The 25078-nt window shown below is 38.7% G+C and overlaps 1 protein-coding gene across 2 annotated transcripts in view; it reads right to left on the reverse strand.

Moving 5' to 3' along the window:
* Nr3c1 (nuclear receptor subfamily 3, group C, member 1) overlaps positions 1-25078 on the reverse strand; it is a 108877-nt gene that overhangs the window by 82906 nt on the left and 893 nt on the right. The window lies entirely within an intron of this gene.

Below are 25078 nucleotides of genomic sequence, written 5' to 3' on the forward strand. Positions count from 1 at the left end.
TAAAACAGAGAAATGTCCATTGTACACAGATGAAGTTTAAGATTTTGATAACACGATTCTTATTATAGTTAATAACTATTAAGCATCTGTCCACCAGACACTATTCAATATTTTTATACATTACTCTTAACTCATTAACATGGTACTTACTCATCAATAACTCTAGGAAGTTAGTATTATTACAAGGTAAGAGACAGTATAAATCCCTACCTCAGAGAGAATGTATTTTATTATCTCATAAGAGGAGATAGGAATAAAACTGATATATTCAGACTCTATCTAGCAAAAACCTGATCTATCCTTTTCATTATGTTAAGTCCCTGGAACAGAAGCCCATATATACCAGCCTTAAGGTAATATTTTACAGAGTTATGATAATAATGCTGAGTCAATTAATCATCTGGGCATAATATTACTTGAGGTTGAATTGGCTAAATGACTTAACACAAAGTTTATGAATGCTACTCAAGATTTTTTATGCTTATCCGTGTGGATTTTAATTTCCAAACTTTACCCGTAAACAACTAGAACACATTATAATTTTACAATATCCTGCACAATTTGGTAACATGTTAGAATGGTAGTCCATTTGTTGTGTGAACTTTTGTTATATTCTTTCTCCCTACTAGAATATAAGACTGAAAGACAGAGACTTCCTATTCAACACTTCTTATGCAGTGTATAATTGATGCTCAGTGGGTGTTAATTGAGTGAATTGATGAATATGTATTGACTATTATGTCCTAAGACAAACAAAATATTAATAAGCCTGAGCTGCAACCAAATCACAATTTACATTTCTGTAGCATTTGGACTGCAAAGATTGCTCAGAAAGTAAAATGCTTTCTGCTCAAACAGAACCCACATAAAAATTCTGTTATGGCATCAGGTGCTTGTAATTTTCCCCACCCCACCCCACCCCCTTACACAGAGACAGGAAAACTCACTGGGGCTTGCTGGTCTCTACCTAAGCTCAAGATACAATGAGAGACCCTGTTAAGGGAATAAGATAGTGATAGAGCAGGACACCCAAAATCCTCCTTTGGTCTCCATGTGATCCCACAGATACATGCACCCCCCACCCCTCACACACACACACACACACACACACACACACAGAGAGAGAGAGAGAGAGAGAGAGAGAGAGAGAGAGAGACAGAGAGAGACACAGAGAGAGACAGAGAGAGATGACAGAGACAGAGACAGAGGAGAGGAGAACAAGAAGAAGAGAAGAAGGAGAAGGAAGAAGCAGAAGCAGCAGCAATAAAGGAAGAAAGACAAGAGTGAAGAATAAGGAAAGCATTTATATATCGCTTAATGTTTTGATATTTTCATTTCTGCTCATCTGTTTAATTATCTTCATTCTCATTGAAATAACCCAATAACAAAAGGGTCAGGTGATCCCCCTCAAAACCATCAATCAAATCATATGAGGATCCTGACCCAGCATATACAGGGGCTCTCTATTGCAGTGAAACAAGTCCAATTTTGCTGCTAAGTCCATCATCTTCTGTCTGCCCTTTATAGAAGGCAAAGCCTTCTAGAAGTGGTGATTAGTCTTTTGTTAAACTTAATAAGGTTATTTATTTAATACTGAAAGCAAGAGAACCATCAAGATGGATAACTTGAAAACTTTGTTTTCTAAAACCTAAAATCCATCAGTGAACGTTTAGTTGCCTCACCTTAGAATAAAGGTCTAACATTTTTATGAGTGCTATTTCATTTTTCCTGGGTGGTATATTCTCACAGTGTATTGGGACTAATGCCAGTATCTATATAGGGTAATGTTGAACAAGCTCTGTAACTCACTATACGTTAGTTATGACCACTTGTAAAGTGAGAATAAAATAATAGCAACTTAAATTACAAAGATTAATCAAGTTTGCTATATATGAAGTATATTAATTCATGAGGCATATTATATACTCAATTATCATTAAGAACTATTAGTCATTTAATTTCAAATTCCCCTAATAATTATTAGTCATTTTAATGTCAAATTTCTCTGGTTCTTCAAAAAAGTAGAAAAAGATATCAAAAGCACTTACAGAACAAACTAGATTTCTTCTTGTTTGTGATTCTTTCTCATCTTTTGAAGCATCTTCCATGCACACTGCTTGACTGAAATCACTTGTAGCATCTTTCCATTTAGGTTGTATAGAAGAATGGCTTCTTTTCATACTCATGTCTCATCCTTAATATGAAAACACACATGAGGGAAAACACAAGAGCCTGGAGAGCTCAGCTGGTAGCCAGAGAAATGTCTGGAGGAACCTTGGCTCTGTGTTCACCACTGCTGGCCACCAGTGCTTAGTCTTTCACCAAGACTACAGAACTTGGACTTATTGGGATGAATTGATGTGACTTTTGTTGGAAAAGATCTTATTCACGGAAAGACTCTACATAGCAATTCCAGGCCCACCTGTGCTACTGGTTATCATGTGAGTTCTCTTACAAAGAGACACTTCTTTAAAATTTATTTTCCTCCAGCTATGATCATTTTTCATGGCTCAGCTTGCATTTTTTTTTGTTTTGTACCCATTCCATTAACTCTATGATGTTAAATATAAATATGCTTTCTTGTTAATGAATAGTTTTGAAAATATTAGCTATATGGTAATCCGACACAACTTTTCTTGTTCACTGTCCGAACTACCTGAAGCCATCATAGCTAGTAAATGCCTCTTGAACATTGTGACTTTGAGAAACACATAAGGGGTTCAAAGGAAGCCCAGATAAACTAGAATGTCCCATTTCTGTGTGCTTTAATATTTCTATTTACAGAAGACATGTTTGTTATAAAAAATTCACACAAATATTTCAAGCTGTTAGAATCAGCTCTGCTATGGTATATGTTTCTTTTTCTAGAGTTAACATGGAAATTTGAAAATGTGGCATGAGGATGCTACATCTTCCCTTCCCTGTATTTTTTTTTTTTATTGTTTTGCCCTTTTCTTTTCTTTCGTCATAAACAACTTAAAATACCAGCTTCTCTTTCTGTCTATTAACCATTGGTGTTTGTCCTGGTTAAATCCTCTCTATTAGAAGAACTTGCTTGAAGCAATAAGGGATTAAAGAGGAGGTAAAACACCAGCTGACATATTAGATACATGTAGCCATAAGCAGAGATCTAATGTTTTCAGTGTTTGGAGACACTGGAGCAAGCACACAGAATAATTGCAGCGATTATTACGTACACTGTTTGTCATTTGTGGCATTTGTGGCTGGCCATTATGTCATTAGCTTTCTTCCTTTTCTGATTTAATCTCTTCTCTCCCATGCTCCTCTGGTAGATGGTGTCTCAGTCTGCCCCGTTTGTTGGTGGCGTTGCTCAGCTCAGTTTTGAGAGGCACTGCTTCCGTTTTAGATCTTACACCTCCTTTACTTAGTTAATGTATGTATTCATTTTATTTGAAGCTAAATTGGAGGTCATATTTATACACATTTTGTTTCTTGTAAAAGCAAAGCTGAGCTTTACTAAAGTGTCTTAAACTATATTTAAGCATGAGTGTTAAAAAGAGACACATGTGAGGGGGCACTTTAACACATGGACAGGCAGATGCAGGCTTCTAAAGGGGCAGCCGAATCTGTAAGTTCTTCACATCACATTCTAAAGTGGTGCAAAGGATATTTTGCTACACTTCATAAAATAGCATCAATATTAGATTTTTTTCTATCCTATTGCTTAATTTTCAACCTAAGGTCTGCATTTGAAACCCAACACAGTTTATACACTTGAATGGACTTCGGTTGGTCCTTTAATCTTTCAGTTTGTAGCAGGAGGTAATATCTACCCATGCATCTCACAGGAAGTAGGGTTGAAAAGAAGACTACTAACTTTGAGAATTATTCAGAAAACAGGAGAGGCATACATACGTTTTGCATCATCAGTAAGTTGCAACAAAAGTACCAGTTATCTTTACCCCTCTTTATTTGTGTCATGTGATATCCAGTGCACAGGGCAATGGAGTTTTAGGCAAGGGGGTGTCAACTTGTATCAGTGGTAGCTATACAAGCTTGCAAAAGCTGCCTGTTAATTTTTCAAAGATTTTGTTAGTTACTAATCATCCTCGTTATTACAAATAATTTACAAACTTACAGCTAAACATTTCAACAGCAATGTTAAATACTCAGGAGAGGTTTACTTTCTGATTATTTCACTATTATTTGATATGTTTGTTATATAATGGGAATCTTCTGATATGTTAAAAAAAAAAGAAGCATATTAACTCCTAGCCTCTGCATTCAAAAGTTATTCAAGTTATCTTGGTAGTTTGAAATCAACCATGGTCAAGTTTTTTGTACCATAAAAATTGGAAAAACCATAAACCAGCTCTTTGTTTTTATTGATATCCAGATGTCAGTGCTAATGGGGATTTTGATAATGAAGATGAAATTTCAAAATATGCAATTTTATGAATAATTATTTTTCCAGTACTTAAAAACCATTCCCTGGTTCATATTCATGGAGGGTTTTAGTCTTAAAGCTTTGTTGCTTCACTGTTGGCACTTTTTTCACTAGCAAGAAAATATCAGCCAAAAATCAGGTTAGAAGTTTAACAGTATCTGCCTGTTTTGCTGAGCTGAATATTAACTAAATGTTTATTTGTAGACTGACTTTACCAAAGATGTTGTATTGAACCATAGGATGGCCGTCAAAACAAGCAGGGGAAAGATTATTGAAATCATTCTTTGAAAATCAGTTGGCCATACAGAAGTTACTCTTAAAGGTTATTCTATACCTTATGTATTATAAATTGTGTGATGCAAATTTATTTCAATGAGTTTATAAAAATAGATTTCCCCCTCTCACCTAAATGGCAATGGAAGTGAAAACAGACTGGAATGGCTAAGATAGGAAAACCTTTGCAAGATGAACAGAGGGCAGACCAGTCACTATAAACACAAACATCTGGTTGGGAATGGAGTTGGGGAGGGACTCAGAGGAATTGGGCAAGAGGAAACGATAATCAGAATATACTGTATACAAATTTATTTTTATAAAAGAAAAAAAAAACAGAGGAACAGTTTATGCTGGGGGATGGGACAGGTGCTGTCTGTCAAAGTCTAAGAAGAGCCAGTGGTAGATGGCATAGAAAAGAAGTCCAAGGGCGGCAAGCAATAGGAAAAACATTGCAAGTTCTGGGGTTTCAGAAGCACATAGAGAAGGGTTTGTTTCTTCGTTGTCAAATTGTTATAACATATGGGTAGAAAAGGGAAGCTCATTGTGTCCAAACTGGGGTTCACATACTTAGGTATTTTCTTTCTCATCTAGAAATTCATTGATTTCTGCATGTATTGAGGAGTTATTAATTCACCCCATGTCTTGATCCTGTTTCAAAGCTATGGTCTAGCATTGGCTCGCTTTAACTGTAAAGTCTCAATCCCCCTGGAGTCCACAGATAGTGCTACATCTTTAAGCTGCTTGTAGTTATTCCAAGCTTTTCTTAACTATCTGACACAGAGCAAATAAGTAGAGCCTACCATAAGTCACCTGGGTATTGTACCTCACGGTTATCAGCAAACAGGGCAGGCTGTCATGATGCTCCCTGGTTGATTCATTATAACTAAACCGTATTCCATATTATGAGCTGTTTGTTTTCATTTTAGCATATTTAAAGATATTTGCTAACTTTATGATATTTTAAGACATATAAATGTTCCACAAAAGAACTCCTAAGAAAGAGCTTCAGCAAGGGCTGACAGCTTGAAGATTCCCTTTGGATATGTTCCTTTGTTCACTTCAGTTTTTTGATCATTAGATACTTTATAGGTGGCTTCACTAACTCACAGAATATTAGTGGAAGAAGGCCAGGGCATGGGAGTAATGGAGTGGGAGAGCACTTTCCTATCACATCTAAGACCAAAGCTTCATCTTCAACAATGCATAATTAAATTTCTTTCCAACTAATCTTATAGATGGAAGGGGCTTTCTCAGCTAATTTTCTCTTCCATTCATGCTTGCATTCATTCCATCAACAAAGTAACAAATTTTTCAATTATTATGTCTACAAAACCCAAGTATGTAAATACGCATCAATTTAAAAGATTGTAATATAATCCCTATTTTTGAGGAAATGGAGGTAGAGAGATTGACAAGTTGTTATCCTGCATTATGAACTTGGAGGAACATTGCAGTGGTTACATGGGCACTATGATATGCAAGAAGTCACCTGAATGTCAGAGGTAGGAGAGTTGGTGTGAACACAGAAATGGAGGGAGTGGCCGGGCGTGGTGGCACACACCTTTAATCCCAGCACTTGGGAGGCAGAGGCAGGCAAATTTCTGAGTTCGAGGCCAGCCTGGTCTACAGAGTGAGTTCCAGGACAGCCAGGGCTATTCAGAGAAACCCTGTCTCAAAAAACCAAAACCAAAACCAAAACCAAAACCAAAACCAAAACCAAAACCAAAACCAAAACCAAAACCAAAACCAAAACCAAAACCAAAACCAAAACCAAAACCAAAACCAAAACAAACAAAAAAGAAATGGAGGCCAGGTAGGGCTGCCTGAAGATGTCACTGATTTGAGTGATGGATCTCATTCAAATGGTTTGGTCATTTCTCAAGGAGAAACATTCATAATAGAAGATTGCCACTAGTAATCGATGATACATATACATCATATACATATACATACACATACACATACACATACACATACACATACACATACACATACACATATACATCATATACATATACATATACATATACATATACATATACATATACATATACATATACATATACACATACACATATACATATACATCATATACATATACATATACATATACAATATGATACCCAACTGTTAAAGCAAGAGTTATATGTATTCAAGCATGGCTAGATGTGAGTCAAGAACTTACATCATGTCAAAAGGGCTTGAATTCTATCTCTTAGCTTTATTTCCCTATTGTAGTTTTATTCTTGGGAAAGGATTCTCTACCTATATGAATATGTCCTCCAGCAGAGACGAGTTCTCCTCTCTGGCAATGATCTCCTTTGTCCTCTTCCTGAAAAGAGACTTTATTGTTTTGTTGGGCCCCATGAACCAAGACCCATGACCCAAACAGACAGACAGATAGACAGACAGACAGGGAATCAAACAGAGGCGTCTGATAATGACTGGGACTATTAAAATTGGAGTAAAAAGGATGCGGGACATGCAGAAATCACCAGAGGTTCATCTTTGCAGTGACAGTTACTTATCAAAATGTAACAGTGACATAAACACCACACTTGACATTTTACCTAAAATGTTTGTCACAATGGAAATAAACCCCTAAAAATTAAGTAAAGTTGTGCTTACAAGTGCTACTAGTTCCATCCTGACTTTAGTAGAAATCAGATGTTATTTATACTTTGAAACTTCAGATAGTACACAAATGAACTATTACTTTTAGAGAATAGTGCTTCCATTTAACTGGGCTTTCTTCAAGACATCTAGTGATGTTTTAAACTAGCTTTATAGTCTTCTACATAAAGAATGTGTCTTGATTGAAGATGGTTTCAACAAACATGAGGGGTGCAGACGGCTACTGTGAGACTCGGCCAGCCCATTCTGCTCTTTCTGTCTTGATAAGTTGAATGTCATGCAAATGTCTCCAGCCTTGGTAGTAGACAGGCAGGAAGCCAGAACCAGTAATAGAAGCAGGAGGCAGTCTGTGAATACTTGCTGATTAATTTTAGCTCCATAGGCTTGATGGGTTTTCCATCCCTATAATTATCATCAGCAAATAGTTATTGAATGATGTCCAGCATATTTTTATTCTTCCTTCTTTGGCCCTAATTTTCCTTTTCTATTTTACCTCTCAGTGTGAGTTCATCACACGTATTTCTGTTCATCAGACCAAGAGCCTCCTGTGATTAGTGGGTAGAGACTCAGTTATAGTCCTCCTACAAGGTTATTTATATAACATGTATCTGTAAATCTGTCTGTCTGTCTCTCTCTCTGTCTATCACTTATCTACCTATATAAATTATCTTTATTAAGAAATGGCTCAAATACTCTCTGGAAATGGTAGGAGAATATATTATATGTGTGAGGAGATAAGATAGGTGACTGAATAGCTCTTCTGTTCTGGCTGCTGTATTAGTAGATCCATATCTGCTTTATAAAATTGATATTTTTTTATTACAAGTGATATGCAACATCTTTTCTCTCATAAGCTTTTGCTAGAGTTGATCTGTGGAGGAAATGGAGAGTGGGGTTGATGGTGTGAGTTATGAAAGTAACAACTGTCAAAAGATGTTCTAAAATGAAGATGATAGGCACCTAAACAAAGTAGTACCCTTCATGTTTGTGGCATTAGAAGGACGAACTGTCACTTTAGATGCCATTTCTGTCTTTAAAAAATTTAAAGTAATATGTACTAGTAAATGATACAAACTTATTCTAAGAGCCCAGACATGCAGAAGAGGATGATACATGAATTTCCCCCCCCTACCTCTAGTCCCATTTACAGACATAAGGTGTAGTTAGTACTTCCTTGGGCCTTTTGTCTGGTCACAAGTTTATACATATTTACCCCCACAGTTTAGTAGTAATTCAAAATATTATTGTGTGTATATGTGTGTAAAATGTGTAAGTGTAGGCATATGTGCCATGATAGAGGTGTGTGTGTGTGTGTATGGGTGTGTGGGTGTGTGTGAAACTCTGTGAAGTGGTTCTTTCCCATATTTATATGGGTAGATGAGGGATATTGAGCTCCGTTCACCAGGTTTGCCTAGCAGGAATGTTTGCCTGGTTAACCTGTTTATCTTTGAAAGAAAAGTGAAGTTTTATTGCATGCATTTTTTTTAACTTCATTAAATGTCTTGGGGTTTTATGTCAATATTTTTAGGTAATTGTGGCATAGTGCATTACAATGCATCATTACTGCATATTTAAATTATTTCCAAGCTTTCAGTATTGCAAGCTATACTCAGATGAATATCCTTGTATTTACACATTTACATCGTTATGTAAGTACTTTTGTAGTCAATAACTAGTACGTGGCTCATGCACTGACTAAATACCCAGTGTGCCACACTTACAGAAAAGCTGGTTATCCCAGCTTTTGTTGTTGTTGTTGCTACTCAAATCTTCCTTTGGATAGATAGTCTTGCAAAACTCCAGTTAATAGACCTATAAATGGTTATAAGAAATAAGTTCTACCTGAATATCCTTATATCTGCTTCAGCCATGCCTTTGCTAAATCCATCCTTATAGTAAAAATAAGTTCCAGAAAATTAGTTTATTGAGTTTGGAGAGGAAACCCACAAGGGATTCTTTAAGAACAGCGTAATGGTTCTCCTGAGCAAACTTGAACCTGCCATGGTGCCATTGCCACATGATGGGATGGCATTGTTTTCGTGCCAAGAGTCAACTTTCCACATATGGTATCTGATCCAAAACTCTTCATTGTAAAATAAAGCAGCATAACTTCATTCCATCATAACTCCATGTGTTTGAGGTACTATAACCATCTCTCACCATGTGAGGAGGCCAGACTTGGCTTCTCGGGACATTAGTGCAGAGATAGGTACAGGGTAGGAGGCAAATGTGCCTTTATTCTAGGCCTTCTGGGAGTGCTTAGAAACTTATCTTTTTAAAAAAGTAAAACAAAAATAAAAACAAAAGAGAATGCAGTCTTAGAATAGCTGGAGTCTACCACTTAGAGACACCATTGAAATAAAATAGAACAAGAGAGAGAAGAAAGGGAAATCTGGAAGACAGATAGAATCTTTATCATCTAGTTTAAATAAATACTGGGGCTAGATATCTCTGGATGACAGTGAATGTCACATACTTCAATTAGGAACAATTATATGCTTCCCCTTTTTTTCTCTCCCATTTACCTTCCTCCTTTTTCTTCTATTTTTCTTCCTTTAAGCAATTTTTGTTTTGCTGCAGCCAATCGGAGTTAGGTCTGACTTTTTACCTCTAACCAAGCGCTGTTTGCAGAACCAATGGTGTAGAACACAAGCCTTCCACTCGCACTGGAGCAGAGAGGTGGGCCAAGGTTACTGGGCATCTAAGATGACCTCAGGTTGTATAGAGTTTCCTCTTAATGATTAATTGGCTGAGCTGGGTAAACTCCCTTTTTTTTTTTTTTTTTTAGAATGTGTACAAATGGGGAGCTTTCATTCTGAAGTTACTTTTCTGATTCTGGCTACATTTGCCTCAAAGTTTCACTTTTATCAAGAAATCATATGGGAAACACTCCTCCATTAGGGGCATGTTTCAAATGCAAAAGGAGAAACAGAACCATGGTAATCCAAGCTAATGGATTCTTTAACTTCAGTGTAAAACCCTTAAGTTATTATTCTTTTGCATGTGTCATTCCCGAATTTATGGTTTATTGCTTTGTTTACCGAAGACTTGATAATACATTAACTTACAGTTTATCTGTTGATTTGATCTACTGGAATTACATAATAAAATAGCAGCATTTGTTTACTTCAAACCAAAGCCTGAAATCTTCTCTGATATGAAAATCAATTCCACAGTTTAATTCTATCTGCAATCTCTATGCAAACACCATTCATATTTTATTTACATAAACTTTACATTTCCTTATATCTGTAATAGAAGCATATGGTATGGGTGATAAGGTAGTTATAGTCATTCAATATTTATTTGCTTATGAACAGCTCCAACTAGATCTGAAGACTCCAGACTATGTATTCTAGTAGACATGTATCCTTGACAAATCGTTTAACTTCTTTGAGTCTTTTGTTTCCTTATCTGAGAAATATAGCAAGAATATTTGTCTTAAAAGATACTTGCAACAGAATAAATAAGATATTCCTTTCAAAGCCTTTAGCAGATGCTGGCCCTGAGCAATGAAGAGCAAAGCCACTCTTATTCCTACAAGATGTACAATGTCTAGCACCACATATCTTAGATAAGTCCCCATGTGTATGACATCCTTCACACTAAAGCTGCTCTCTTCATATCATGGGCTGTGCAGCAAAGCTATTGAGTACCTGCTGAGGATTCTGTAAAAGAAAACTAGACACTGACTGGGTATTTTAATTTTCCCTATATGATTTCCAGGCCTATCACAACCATAGGGTCCTGTAACTCTACAAGCAATACATGGTACATCTCTGTGCAGTTTGATCATTATGAAACCTACCAAGACTATAGATTCCACTATCCACCTGAGCATGATATAAATAAATAAAGACAGGTATTTCAAAAGCACAGGTTGGACAGAATGCTACAGCTAAAAGAAGGAAACGCACAGAGGATGAAATGATTTGTCTGGAGTCTCACTGACTTGCTAAAGGTCTAAAATGAACAACAACAACAACAAAAACCTTTCTAATTCCTCATCAAATGGTTTACACATGATACATAGGGATATCTCTTCAGACACCACTGTTTACCTAGAATGAATTTATTGCCGGTGACATTTTCATCCTCAAATTTACTTGTTTACTTTTATCAGTGCACTCAAAAGCTTTAACTGCAATGTCCAAGTCTGTACAGTGGAGCAGACCCTGCACTAGATGTGAAGTCAGTGCTCTGTGCTTCTTCTGCCTCTCCTCTCAGCTGTATGATCCTAAGTCATGCTTCTTCCTTGTGTTGGTTGACTTTTCTCTTGTGCTTAGGTCTGTGGTATTTCCCCCCTCACTGCCCTTAACCCGTCTAGAGGTATGGTTACCCTTCTGCATCCATTGGACATGGGCCCCAGGGCTCTCTGTGGATCCCCAAATGTATAAAATGTTTAAGTCCTTTCTATAAAGTACTACTATAAAACTCAATGGGAAAACTATATGATTGTTATAAGACACTGCTTAGGGAACAGCAACAAAACAATATGTATGTTTGGCACTGTTTTTTTCTTTGTGTGTATATATGTGTACAAGTTTGTACAGGTATAGGTGTACATGTACATGTGTGTATGTGTATGTTTGTGTATATATGTACATGTGCACATGTGTGTGGAATCTAGATGTCAACAGTGAGTGTCTTCCTTATTTTTTGAGAAAGGGTCTCCCACTAACCATGGAATTGGCCAATTCAGCTAGGCTTGTTTCCTCTCTCATGCTGGGGTTATAGGCTCTATGCGCAGCTCTTTGACATGAGTTCTAAGGGATTAAACTGGTGCTTCCTAAGCACAAGCAAGCAAGCATTTTACAACTGAACAGTCACCTGTGCTCCTAGACACCATTATTTTCCTTGGTGCACGTTTAGTTGAGTCCACAGGTTCAGAACTCATTGATGCAAAGAACCAACTGTAATGATGCCTCCCTTTCCTTCCACTGGCTGCAAGGCTTTGGCTGGCACCCCATGACTTCCTACTGTTTGCCTCCATGAAGGCACTGAAGATGAAGATAAGTAAAGTGCGTTCCTCTTCTTGAGGCCATCTCAGAATAGAGTGATCAGAGAAACAAGGAGATGAGGAGGTAATAAAGACGGCTATGATAGAAACCCTTGGGTGGGAGGAGGAAGACAGAAGACATTGAGGAGATGACCATTCCCCACTGAATGGAGAGGAGCAACCACAGTCTGAAGCTAAAGGTAGGGACCTCATACAGAGAGGCAGACTATTTCCCACGGCGCTGGCTTGAATGAGAGCACAACTAGAAGGAAGCATATTTCTCTGGGTATGACCTTCACCTAGTTATCTCAGCTTCCTCATCAGTTATAACAGGCAGAAGGTCCGGATTCTCTTTCAGGCTGTTGTGACCAGTCAATGAGATTATATATGATGATGTTAGCAGGGTACTCAGCAATAACTTGTTAAAGTAACAATAGAAGTATTACCAGTTTGTTTTCACCAGACCTGTTGTCGTTTTTTCTTTCTTTCAAGGACAAGGACATATTTATACCTTGGTAGCATACTTCATTGTATTTAGAGATTGTGGTGTGTGTGTGTGTGTGTGTACTTGCTTGTATCTCTGTTTGTGCAAGTACTCACAGAGAAGATAGTGCTAGATTGCCTGAAACTGAAGTGACTGGCAATTCAGAGTGGCCATGTGGATTCTGGTAACTGAATCTGAATCCTCTGCAAGAACTCTTAACGATGGAACTATTTCATTAGTTCCTAGAAATATTTCTAATAACACCAAAGGACTTGAAGCAGTATGAGTTAAAAAGAAAACAGAAAGAAAAAAAATGACTTAGCAAAATGATTCAGCAGAAAAGTATGGATGACTCAGAAAAGTGTGAGACGACTCAGCAGAAAAGTGGAAGGTGACTCAGCAGAAAAGTGCTTGCTGCTTGTGTGCACATCCCCCCACCCCCACCCCCCATCTCCAGCTTCCAATTTGACACAGCTAGAGTTATTTGAGAAGAGGGAACCACAACTGAGAAAACAAGTTTGGCCTATAGACCAACCGGTGGGGCATTTTCTTAGCTAGTATTGGGGGGTACCAACCCTGGGAGGAGGCCTTGAGTTGTATAGAAAGCATAGGGAAACAGGAGAACCAAGTCAGTATGTAGCACTCCTTCGTGGCCGCTGCTTCACTTCTTGCCTCCAAGGTCCTGCCTTGAGTTCCTGCCCTGACTTCTCTCAGTTACTAAGTGTGGCCTGAATGTAAACCCTTTCCTTTCCAAAGTCGCTTATAGTCTGTCATGGAATTTTATTATGGAGACAAAAAAGTGACTAATATAGCAGGGATGCTGCTAGGTGTCCCATTGTGCACAGGATGGTCCATTACAATCAAGAATTATCCATTCAAGTGCCAGCCAGTGCTGAGGTTGAGTCCTGCCCTGAAAATAACCCGTTCCCTGCTTATTTTCCAACAATCATCAAGGAACAAGAACTATCAAGAGTGTGTCTTCATTTACCTGCAAAAGTATTTCCTTTGGGCATTTTACCCACTTTACCATCTCCTTTGGAAAAGAAAGTTTTCTAGAGTTTTTGGTACAGTTTTTCAAATGGTCTTGTCTTGTTAAAAGAATGGATGTAAGTGTGTGTGCCTTGAATGAATATGGGTACCTGTACAAAACCTGCAGGGGCCACATTCCCTACTCTGTCACTATTGACTTCACTCCTTTGAGATGGTAACATACTGAATCTGGCGCTAAAAGAGTGTTTAGCAAGCCTCAAGGATCCTCTTGCCTCTGTCACCCACAGTGCTGGGTTACAGGAGCGTGCAGCCATGCCGGGCTCTAACTCAGGGCCATAACTAAATGGGTGGCCCTGAAAATTCAGCATCAGTGGAAGATTTCTGAATGCTTGAAGACCAAAACCTCAATATCAAGTTTCCAATGAATCCATGCAGCATGCTGGCCACATTGCGTCTCATGACTTCACCACAGCCTTGCTTCTGAACATACCACACATGAGGCCAACAGTATTACCTAAAACATCCTGGTAAAGAGTGGAGACTATGGTGCATGATACATCAGCTTGTCTCTATTATCCAAGTTTTCTCTTATAGTAATATAATCATCTAATTAGAACAAAGACTTTTACCAAAATGTCTACCTACCTACCAAAATGTCTCAGCATGTAAAGATCCAATCAGTCTAATTTTGGGTCATATTCTATATATTTAGATTTCAAGCTTGCTATTTGCACTATTTGTTTGAACTTCACAGAAAGTATCCAGTGAGTTTCAGCTTGGGATCGGGAAAGGATTTCCAACAATTTCTGAAGTGGTGCTAAACATAGTTTGTGTTACATGTTTATACAAGTGGTGCTCCCAGCACTGATGATTGTAAAATCCAAATATTGATAACCTCTGAAAATTGAAGATGCTCTATAGTGACAGTATCAAATATTCATCTAAGGTTGAATTATTTATGTAAAAACAAATATACTCATTAACATGCAAATATGCTTACTTTAATAAATTCCAAAAGTGTGTGTATACAGGGAACTAAAATTTTCTTTATGATTTCATGTCAACAAATGTTTGGCCTGTACAAATATTTTATATCCCTGGGGTTGTTGGAAGATGGGATTAGTACGAGCAGTCCTGATACAGAACACTGTCAGCTGTTACTCTTGAGTCTTGCTTGTTTGCTTTGAGAGATCATTGACTTCCCCATAGGACTCTCATCTTCTTCTAAACTGTAGGAGTGATATTAGCTAGGAAGAAGGTCATGTTCCTTCAGGGCAGGTGACATGATTGCAGGTGAGGCCAGGAAGGCCACAGTAGGGAGCTGAAGTGTCACTGATGGCTAGTCAGCCCTGCCTCGTTGTTAGGAGTCAATACCGTGTATTTTTCTCCCCCTCCCTTCCCATTTACCAGTACTGTCTTCTCTTTATGTCACTATCATTTTTCCCAAAGCATGCCATGATCCCAAGGCCTTCCCTCTCCCCTGCTTTGCTTTAACATTTATGCTACTTTGCATGGCCATCCTTTAAACACTGATTTCCATTCAGATCACCTGAGAGTTTGTTTAAAATGCAGCTATCCAAGCTCACCTCCAACCTCCAGCCTAAGGGCAGAGTCCAGGAATCTTTATCCGAGGTAGTGTGATTTACTATCTAAGAACACATCTGAGAAACCAAACTGCAGAAGACATTCACTAGATATGTGACCAAGTATTTACCGGTCTCTTGTCCCATCCTCATTTGTAAGATGACTCTGAAAGAGAAGCTAGTTTGGCTTTCAGAGCTGGAAGGGAGAGGAAACCAATCAATTCCACAAAAGAAAGCACTACACACCACTCAGAGGTCCCAGGGACTTCTTAACATGGCTTTCTTTTATTAAGTTGCAGCTTCATTTCTTGACTTAATGACTTACGGTGTTGTTAAATCAAAACAATAAAATAATTTTTGAAGAGGAAAAATTGGAGAACTCATACTTACCAACTTTAAAAATTACTACAAAGCTACACTGATCGAAATTGTGTGGCATAAGAACAGATGTTTAGATGAAAAACAGAATAAAGAGTCCTGAAACATAAGTCTTAGATCAACTGATTTTTCACCAAAATGCAAAGACATACAATCTTTCTCAACAAACAGTGCTAGGATAATTGGACAAACACATGGAAAATAAAATACTCTAAAGTAAATTCAAAGTGGATTGTAGACTTAATTGAACAGGTGAAATTATAAAATCTTTATGAGAAAACATATGGGCAAGTCTCTTTGATCTTGGATCATATAATGGTTAGAGCTGATATCAAGCATAGGCAATCAAAGGAATAGCCAAACTAAATTTTATCAAAATTAAAAATCTTTTCTATTTCCAAAGATATCATGAAGAAAATAAAATGTTGGCTAACAGATTGAGGGAACTATTGCAAATCATATATCTGATGCAGCACAGATCTATTATATATAAAGAATTGTTGCTACTCAATAATAAAATGACAACAAATGGCTTGCATAGAGTTCCCTAAAGGAAATAAATTACTTAAAAGAATTTAAACATGTTAAAGAATGTATAACCTTACTAGCTGTGACTACAAGAGATATTATTCTATTTCTACTAGGCTAGGCATAATTTTAGAAAAGGAATGTAATGCATTGGTGAGGATATGGAGAAACATAACCCTACCACAGTGATAATTGAGTTCCAAAATTGCTCAGTCTTATGGAGTACATGTTGCAATCCCCTTAAAGAGTTAAGCATAGACTTAGTATATGATCTTTAGAAGAGTTTGAGAAACTCCAGAACACTGTGGGTTAGTGCCGTTGCCCTTTGTTGCCTCCCAGAACTCGAAGGTAAAGCACCACTACTGAAGACACATAGACCTCATAAACAAGACTTGGAGGAATTGAGCTGGACCTGACCTGGAAGCTTCTTCCTTGAGGACTAGCTCTCATAGTATCATAAGGTGCTATGCAAGCTTCCAAGATGAGAACAATTAATAGTCCTACCTAGATGCAAAGCCTACCAACCACAACGATGACCCAAGGGAACAATAGTGGCATTTATATGTTGGGGTAACCAACAACTGTCTAATTGGACTCAATGCCTGCTCAATGGGAGGGAATTCATGTCTGGTATTATAAACCTGTCCAACTACCCATAGCTGGTGAGGTCATAAACCCTAGAGGATGATATACTACTGCCTCTTTTTTAAGCCGCTGTAATTTCTAACTGCATTCCAAATACATATTTTTATATCCACAAATAAGTGTAGCACTCACCACTCATCAAAAAACCCTACTTTTGAAGCAGATGGAGAGCATTACAGAAATCTAAACCTAAATCAAATTACAAAGACAAATGATCATTGGGTTCCAAACCCAATTGGTACATCTGTAATAAAGTCCATTGGTACATCTATAACAAAGCCCCTACACTGAAGGCTCAGAGAACACTATGGAAGAGGGAGGTTAAAAGATTATAAAACCCAAGGGGATCAGGATAGCTGCTGTGAGATATCAATTTTCATACATGACAGGAAAGTTGCATCCTTAAAATCTCAACAATTTGGTTACTCAAACAAGATCTTCACAATAACAAAGACTAACTGACCTGTCAGCATAGATGGCAGAACTCTTGAATGCCCTCACGTCTAGATGAAGAGCTACAGGCAATCAGTGGCTGCTGAGAGAGGAAGAATCATTCTCCTCCAGGAACTAGGCCACTGCTGGGTTATCTAATCATAAGTGATCAGCCCTAAACACACAAGCATACACACAACACCAAATGAACTCGACGGCAATTTATATGTATGTGTCTTAGGGTTTCTATTGTTGTGATGGAATGCCATGGCCAAAAGCAAATCGAGGAGGAAAGGGTTTGTTTGGCTTCCATATCATTGTTCATCATTGAAGGAAGTCAGGACAGGAACTCAAGTAGGGCAGGAGGCTGGAGACAGGAGCTGATGCCGAGGCCATGGAGGGGTGCTGCTTACTGCCTTGCTCTTCATGGCTTGCTTAGCCTGATTTCCCAGGGATGATACCACCCACAATGGGCTGACCCCTCCCTTATCAATTGCTAATTTTAAAAAATTGCCTTATAGTTGGATCTTATGGAGGCATTTTCTCCATTGAGTCTCCCTGCTTTCAGATAATTTTAGCTTATGTCAAATTGACATAAGACCAGCCAGCATAGTGTATATGTGTGTATGATTATATATCTATGTAATAATAATTAAAGAAGTCATGAATCTGAGTGAGAATAGGAAATGTCAGAAAGGAGAGGGAGGGAGGTGTGGAAATGGCATATATACAGTACTCATATATAAAAATTTCAAAAACCAATTAAAGAAAAATATAAAAAGGAAGTCTCTTGAGTGAAGTTCTACATTTCTAAACAAAATGCTATACTTGAACGTTTCCAATGATGTTATCCCTATTAGTCAAATGGTTATAATGTAAATGCCTGTCAGGTGATGCAGGAGAAAACAAGTGTGGTCTGCATAGCAAGATGCTGTGGATCCACAGAAAGGGAAGATGTGCCAACCAGGGTATGCAGAGACGTCTTGTCTTTAAGTTCTAAGTCGGCAGCTCTCAATCTGTGGGTCTCAACCCTTTTATACATCACATAGCAGATGTCCCGCATATCACATATTTACCCTAGAATCCATAACCATAGCAAAATTACATTTATGAGGTAGCAACAAAAATAATTTTATGGTTAGGGGTCAGCATACATCTGTATTAAAGGGCCACAACACAAGGAAGGTTGAGAACCACTGGTCTAAGTGGATAAAGCCAAACATAAATGACCACATACTGCATGATTCTAGTTACCTTCCAGCACCAGATGGGAGGTTATAGAATCTGGGAATTCCTCTTTTTGTCCCTGTGCAGTGCTTGGTTTGAATGCAGAGTCTTGTGTATGCTGGCTAGGCATATCCTCTGCCATGGAGCTACATACCCAACTGTCTGGGATGCCTCTTGTTAGTGAGAAAGTTAGGGTCAATATGGCAGTGGAAAGCATTGTAACTAAAGGACATTATGAGCCAATGATCGGCAGGCATGCCACTCATAGCAGAAATGTATATATCAGACTATGTCCTCAAGATATTTGAAAGGGATTCACCTGCCTTCTCCCTACATCTCCTGCTGCTTTAACTTTTTCTTATAAGATGCTATGTTATACTAGTTAAGTGTTAGACTCTGGTTTATACTGTAAGAGTTCAGCTCTTATTTCAACCACTCAGTAGCTTTGTGTTCCAAATGAAGTTATATTCTTTCTTTCTTTCTTTCTTTCTTTCTTTCTTTCTTTCTTTCTTTCTTTCTTTCTTTCTTTCTTTCTTTCTTTCTTTCTTTCTCTTTCCTTTCTTTCTTTCTTTCTTTCTTTCTTTCTTTCTTTCTTTCTTTCTTTCTTTCTTTCTTCTTTCTTCTTTCTTTCTCTCCCTCTCTCTCTCCCTCTCCCTCTCTCTCTCTCTCTCTCTCTCTCTCTCTCTCACCTGCCTGCCCTCCCTCCCCCCCACTCTTTCTTTCTTTTTTCAAGACAGGGTTTCTCTGTGTAGCCCTGGCTGTCCTGGAACTCACTTTGTAGACCAGGCTGGCCTTGAACTCAGAAATCTACCTGCCTCTGCCTCCCAAGTGCTGGGATTAAAGGCATGTGCCACCACCGTCCGTCTATACTCTCTTTCTTTAATTATGAACAGGACTTAGCTATAGTTTTGACTTAATAGTCTTAATTAATTAAAGGTTTAACAAAGTAATTGCATAGATAGATTTATACTGTGCTTGGTAATACAAATAATAATAAACACTAACCACCATAGTTGCTTTTAGTGCTTCTCTAAGGACTTTATGTTATAGATAAGAAAATAGACTACTCCCATTTGGCATCTGTGTTTTTCATAAGGATCACTTGAGCAAAGTACAATAATATATATCTATATCTATCTATTTATGAAGTGTCATAATAAAGCTCCACCCACTAATTATAAAATAAATTAAAGAGAGAATTAGTAAGTTGGACTTAGTAATTAAGTCAATTAGTAAGACTATTAAGTCAAAACTATAGCTAAGTCCTGTTCATAATTAAAGAAAGAGAGTATAGCCGGATGGTGGTGGCGCACGCCTTTAATCCCAGCACTTGGAGTCACTTGGATTTGGAGTATAAGTCTGGCAGAGAACAAGGATGCACAGATTGGGGTTCCTAGTCTGCTAAGCTGTGGATGAAAGTCTCAGCCATGGCAAGCTCACCAAAATGACAAATGTTACCTTGTGACACCCCTGCAGGCTTGTATCTCATGAACTTTAGGAGGGGACTCCACACAGGAAGGGACAAAAAATGGCCATGCAGTGTGCAAAAGCTGCAGGTTGGATCTCCAAGGCTGAGTTTTCGACACTGAGTCACACTCCTTTCTAAAATGCTCCTCAGACTTCTTCAGGTTCTAGGGGTAAAATTGAAGTAGTGCTCTGATCCCACAATGCCTCCTGATTGGCTCCTGTCTGTCTGTCTTTCAGCTTCATTGTGCAACCCTTGGCTTACCATGCTCTCATCCAGGAGTTGGCAAACCACAGCCAAGATTTTTAAAACTTTATTAGGACACAGCACACTCATACATTTATGCATCTCAGGTGGCTGCTTTCACACTGAAATGGCAGAGCTAGGCCATAGAGACAGAAACCATATGGCCCACAATGTGAGCACATGGTAACATTTAATGAAACCCAGGAAATGAGGTCTGGTTGAGGGTCCAAGAAGGAATGGCTTTGTTCATCAGCTAAGAATTTTGGCTGTAAAATAGAAGCGATGTTGGTATGTGTGTGTAAGGGTGTGTGTATGTTTATGTGTATGTATGTATGTATGTATGTATGTATGTATGTATGTATGTGTGTGTGTGCATGTATATGTGTGTGTTTAGGGGTGTGTGCATTGAAACCCTCAATTCCCTAACCATTTTGACGATCATACTCCTATGACCATCAAAGTAGCTTGGAACACACTCCTTGTTCCAAGGGCTTGTGACTTTGGAGCACACATTTTGTCAAACCCTGACTACTTTGATTTGGCATTTTGGCTAAGGTGACTTCTGTGTCTTTGATGGCTCTTACACCTACATGCTGCAGACATTCTCCTACCACAGTTCTTAGAGAACATGCAATGGAAAGCCAATGACTCTCAGCCATCCGATGTACCCAATCCACTTCCTAATCATAAGGAATGGCAATGACTGCAGCCTGCACATGGCACTCCCACTGTCCTATCTGATGCTCACTGAGGAGGGAAGCACTTCTCATCTACATTATAGATGAGAAAACTAAGGAAAAGAGAAGTGATGTCATTTGTCCAAGATGTATGGCCATAATAGTGAGGATAGTTCTAGGATTAAACAGTAGTTCTGATAACATAGCACTGATTAATTTGCCTTAGTAATGGATCTCCATCATATGGTTAAGCTAATGCCTCATCCTTGGTTGGAAGTTTACAGCTTATTAAATAGGCAAGAGAATCCTCATTTTCCAGACTTGTAAATTGAGGCATGAAAAGTCAAGAAATTTGCCAGTGTTATGGAAACGTTACATTTGTGAGGCAGAAGACTATCAGGGGTTGTGTCTCTCTCCACTCTTCCTATTGCAAAACAGAGGTGAAATGGAGCCATAGGTAATTTCTTTGTAATGGAGCATCCATGATTCAGTGTTAAATCACAGTACACTGTCTATCATGGATGTTCTATGATACACATGTATCATATCTGTCAATCACACACAAAAGCTCTCTTAGAAAGACTTTCTACTGAGAAATATGTATTAAAGGGAAAAAGAAGAAGTATAGCAATAAAATAATAATAATAATAATAATAAACATTGAAGAGAAACTCACCATTATCTCACTAAAGGGCAGTTAAGTCTATCTTATCCTTACAGAAAAATGATAAGTCTGCATATTTATATGTATGAATATGTACTTACATATGTACACACGATGAAGCCAACTTTCTTTTAGTTATGTCTGTGATTTTTACACTTTTATATTATGTTCTGTTTCCTACTCTGTGTTAATTTATAGTAAATAAATTTACAGAAAACTCAAAATTTTAACTAGAGAAGGGAGGATGATGGTGGATTGTTATTTTCCTCTACATTTGTTTTTACTTTTTTAAAAAAAAACCTTCTCCTAATATAACCTTAGCTCTCCCTTCTTCTTATCTTCATCCTTCCTTCTTCAACCTCTTCATTCTTTTTCCTCCCCCACCCCTCTGAGAAGGTCTCACTTTGTCACTCTGACTAACTTTAAAATCCCAAACTCAAGCAATCTTTCTCTTCTCAAGAGTATGTTACCTCTCTACGAAGAAAGCTTTCATGATGCATGTTGCTATAGACTAAGGATCTGCAGCTTCTTCTACATCCCTAGGTTGCAGCCCTAACTCATAATGGGACCAGAGGACAGTATCAGAGAAATATGTTGTTCGAGAGCCTGGTCTGTGGTGTAGTGGCAGCCATCACAGATTTAGACAAATGCTTTTAGAGCAAGATGTTGGTATACTATATGTTGGTGTCTGCATCAACAGTAAGGGCCTGCTCAGGTTGGGTTTGAGCCTTTATATTCAACTACTAACAAGATGTCCCCACTTTTGACATAATTTAAATATTTATTTATATATTATTATTTATTTGTGTGTTTGAGAGAGAGAGAGAGAGAGAGAGAGAGAGAGAGAGAGAGAGAGACAGACAGACAGACAGACAGAGAGAAACAAAGAGAAATCGGTCCAGTAGGGCTTAGGACTCTCCAGAGAAAGACTGAAATGCTCTTCACTGGCAAATTGAAAATCATTGTAGGAAAAACCGGGGTGCTCCCAAATGGAGGACTGATGGAAAGGAGCATGCCATGGAGCAGATACAAATGGGCAGTGCAATTCCAGTAAGAAAGGCTGACATCATCCAACAGCAGGGTGACCATCTCCAGGCTGAGACTAGAGCTTGTCTGGACTCGGCTATCCTGGGAGCACTTGAGAAAGGGTTGACTCCTCAGCCTTGAGATAGGGTATGTATGATTCGTAAGGATGATAGGTTATATGAGATAGTGGCACTGGGGTTCACACAGCTTTTCAGTGGGGTGCTTAGAGTGGCTTCCAGGAATGACACTTAGCTTTGAGTAATAGTTGGATTAGCTGTCCCTGAGGTGGGGATGACAGCAGCAAGAACAGAACAGAGGAGGACTCTGGAGTCTGGCCACAGTCCATGGATAGAGATGGGAACGTTTGAGGGAGGTCTGTGAGCTACCAAGGCACCTGAGATCGAGCACACCTGCCTCTCAAGGGCAGCGCCATGGGCTCTGTCTCATGCTGCCTTGCAAGGAGGTGATGCGAGGCTCTAACACAGACATTCGGCAGGCATTCTGAATTCATCAGCTCAAGTCTTGCAGGACTTCCTGGTAGCAGTGACTCTACAGAAATGGGGACAGACTTCTAGTCCTGAGTGCTGTCTTAGTGGAAGCACATGAGCCTGGACCCGTGGATTCCTGCTTTGCTGAGGACACTCGTTGGAATTATTTCCAGCCACATCTTTAGCACCCCTGGGCATTTCCAGAAATACTTAAGGGAAAAGAATTTGTTAAAGGCTGGGGTGACACAGGGACACATATAACTGGTAAAGTGTGAGGTGTTTTGGAAGAGATTATTTAAACAACTCTGGCCAGAGGTTATTAAAATCATATAATGCTTCATGGGCTCAATGCTTTTCTTTAAGTAATTTCACTTCTGTGGCTACTGGCTATAATGATTCCAAGGGTCTGCCTTGCAAGGATTTCATTTTTTCTTAGAGTCAAGAAACACCCCAAACTAGTGTTTACCACGTATGGAGGCGCCTGCTCTGGGGATCCTCTCCATCTGCCGTCACTCGACTATGGCCTCTCATGCATATTTAGTCTTCCCTTTCTCCCATGTGAGCTAGAACGGCAGATGTGTGGTACATAAATTCACTAAAGATGACGAGCGACTGACAGTCGCTGGATTCAGTTTCCGTCGGAGGAGGAGGCCTTGGGTTCACTGTGCTTTAGTAGAAAGGCTAATTGTGAAAGGCCACTGAGGGGAGGCAAGGGAACTTCCTGGAATCTGTTAATAATATATGTCAAAGGCAGCACAAATGACTCAGGCCATTATTAATAAGCCTCAAGTCGTTTGGCCTCAAGCTTATAGTCTCATTCAACACATCTTTTGGAGGAAGTCAGAGGGGAACCATCACTGCTGACATAGCAGACACATGGAAGATGGGAAATCCTAGTGGGCCCAGATCTTAGATAGTAGCTGGTGAACCAGCAGCAAATATAGATGTCATCTTATCTTGTGTGTAAAGCCATGACTGAGGAAGATAGGGCCTTTGTCTATAACAATTGTTCTGGGATAACACATGTCCAATCATGGACTTAAAGATCAGCTAAATGGTCTGATTGGGAACTCTGTTTGCCTCCCTTCAACCCCCGCTCAGTCTCTTGGCTATCTGTCTTCACTCTCTCCATCACTGGACCTCTGCCATTTGATAGAGATGCATGAGAATGCCATGAGATTCATAGAATCATGGAAAAACGATTTTTAAAAAAAGAAGTTTATGTATCAAAGGGATTTACCAAAACCAGCCCAAGCATACTTTGTAGACTCTCATATAATTATGATTTTTAAATAAAATACTTGGGGCATTGGAGAGGGAAATTCTTATTCACGATGGGCCTAAGGAAGAGGAATGAATTACTACAAGTTCAGAAAGGAGGATCAATAAAATCCAGTCAACTGTAATTTCTATGAGCTAATCCAACTACAGGAACACATTTTGGGACATGCACATATTTGACTACCTGCTGTTTTTCAGATCCACGTTAACTAGCTCATAACTAGGAAGATCCATCTCAGATATCAGGAAGGTGGTTTGAACTGACATGAAAAACAAACCAAACCAAAACAAAACAGTCTACTACTCTGTGATTACATTTCACTATATATGACTAGTAATTTTTTCACCATTTTCCAATGCTATGAAGGTAGAAAGGGATAATGGAAACAAACTTTAGAACAAGTTAAAACAAAACAAAACAGCCCCCATCCATCTCTCCTTCAGATGCCAGCCTCAGCTAGATAGCTCTTTTGTTGGCATGCTCATGTGGATACACTGAGCCTTGCCTCCAGCCAGAGAGATCCCAGGAGATCCTAAGTGGCCCTGGACATAAACCCATCAGTGATACCCCAGCTCTCCTGCTGCCACAGCCAGGGTTGTCCCTCTCCCAGCTAACTCTTTGTCCCTGTATCTCATCTCTGCCCTGT

The sequence above is a fragment of the Mus musculus genome, chromosome 18 (assembly GCF_000001635.26).
Source record: "Mus musculus strain C57BL/6J chromosome 18, GRCm38.p6 C57BL/6J".
NCBI lineage: Eukaryota > Metazoa > Chordata > Mammalia > Rodentia > Muridae > Mus > Mus musculus.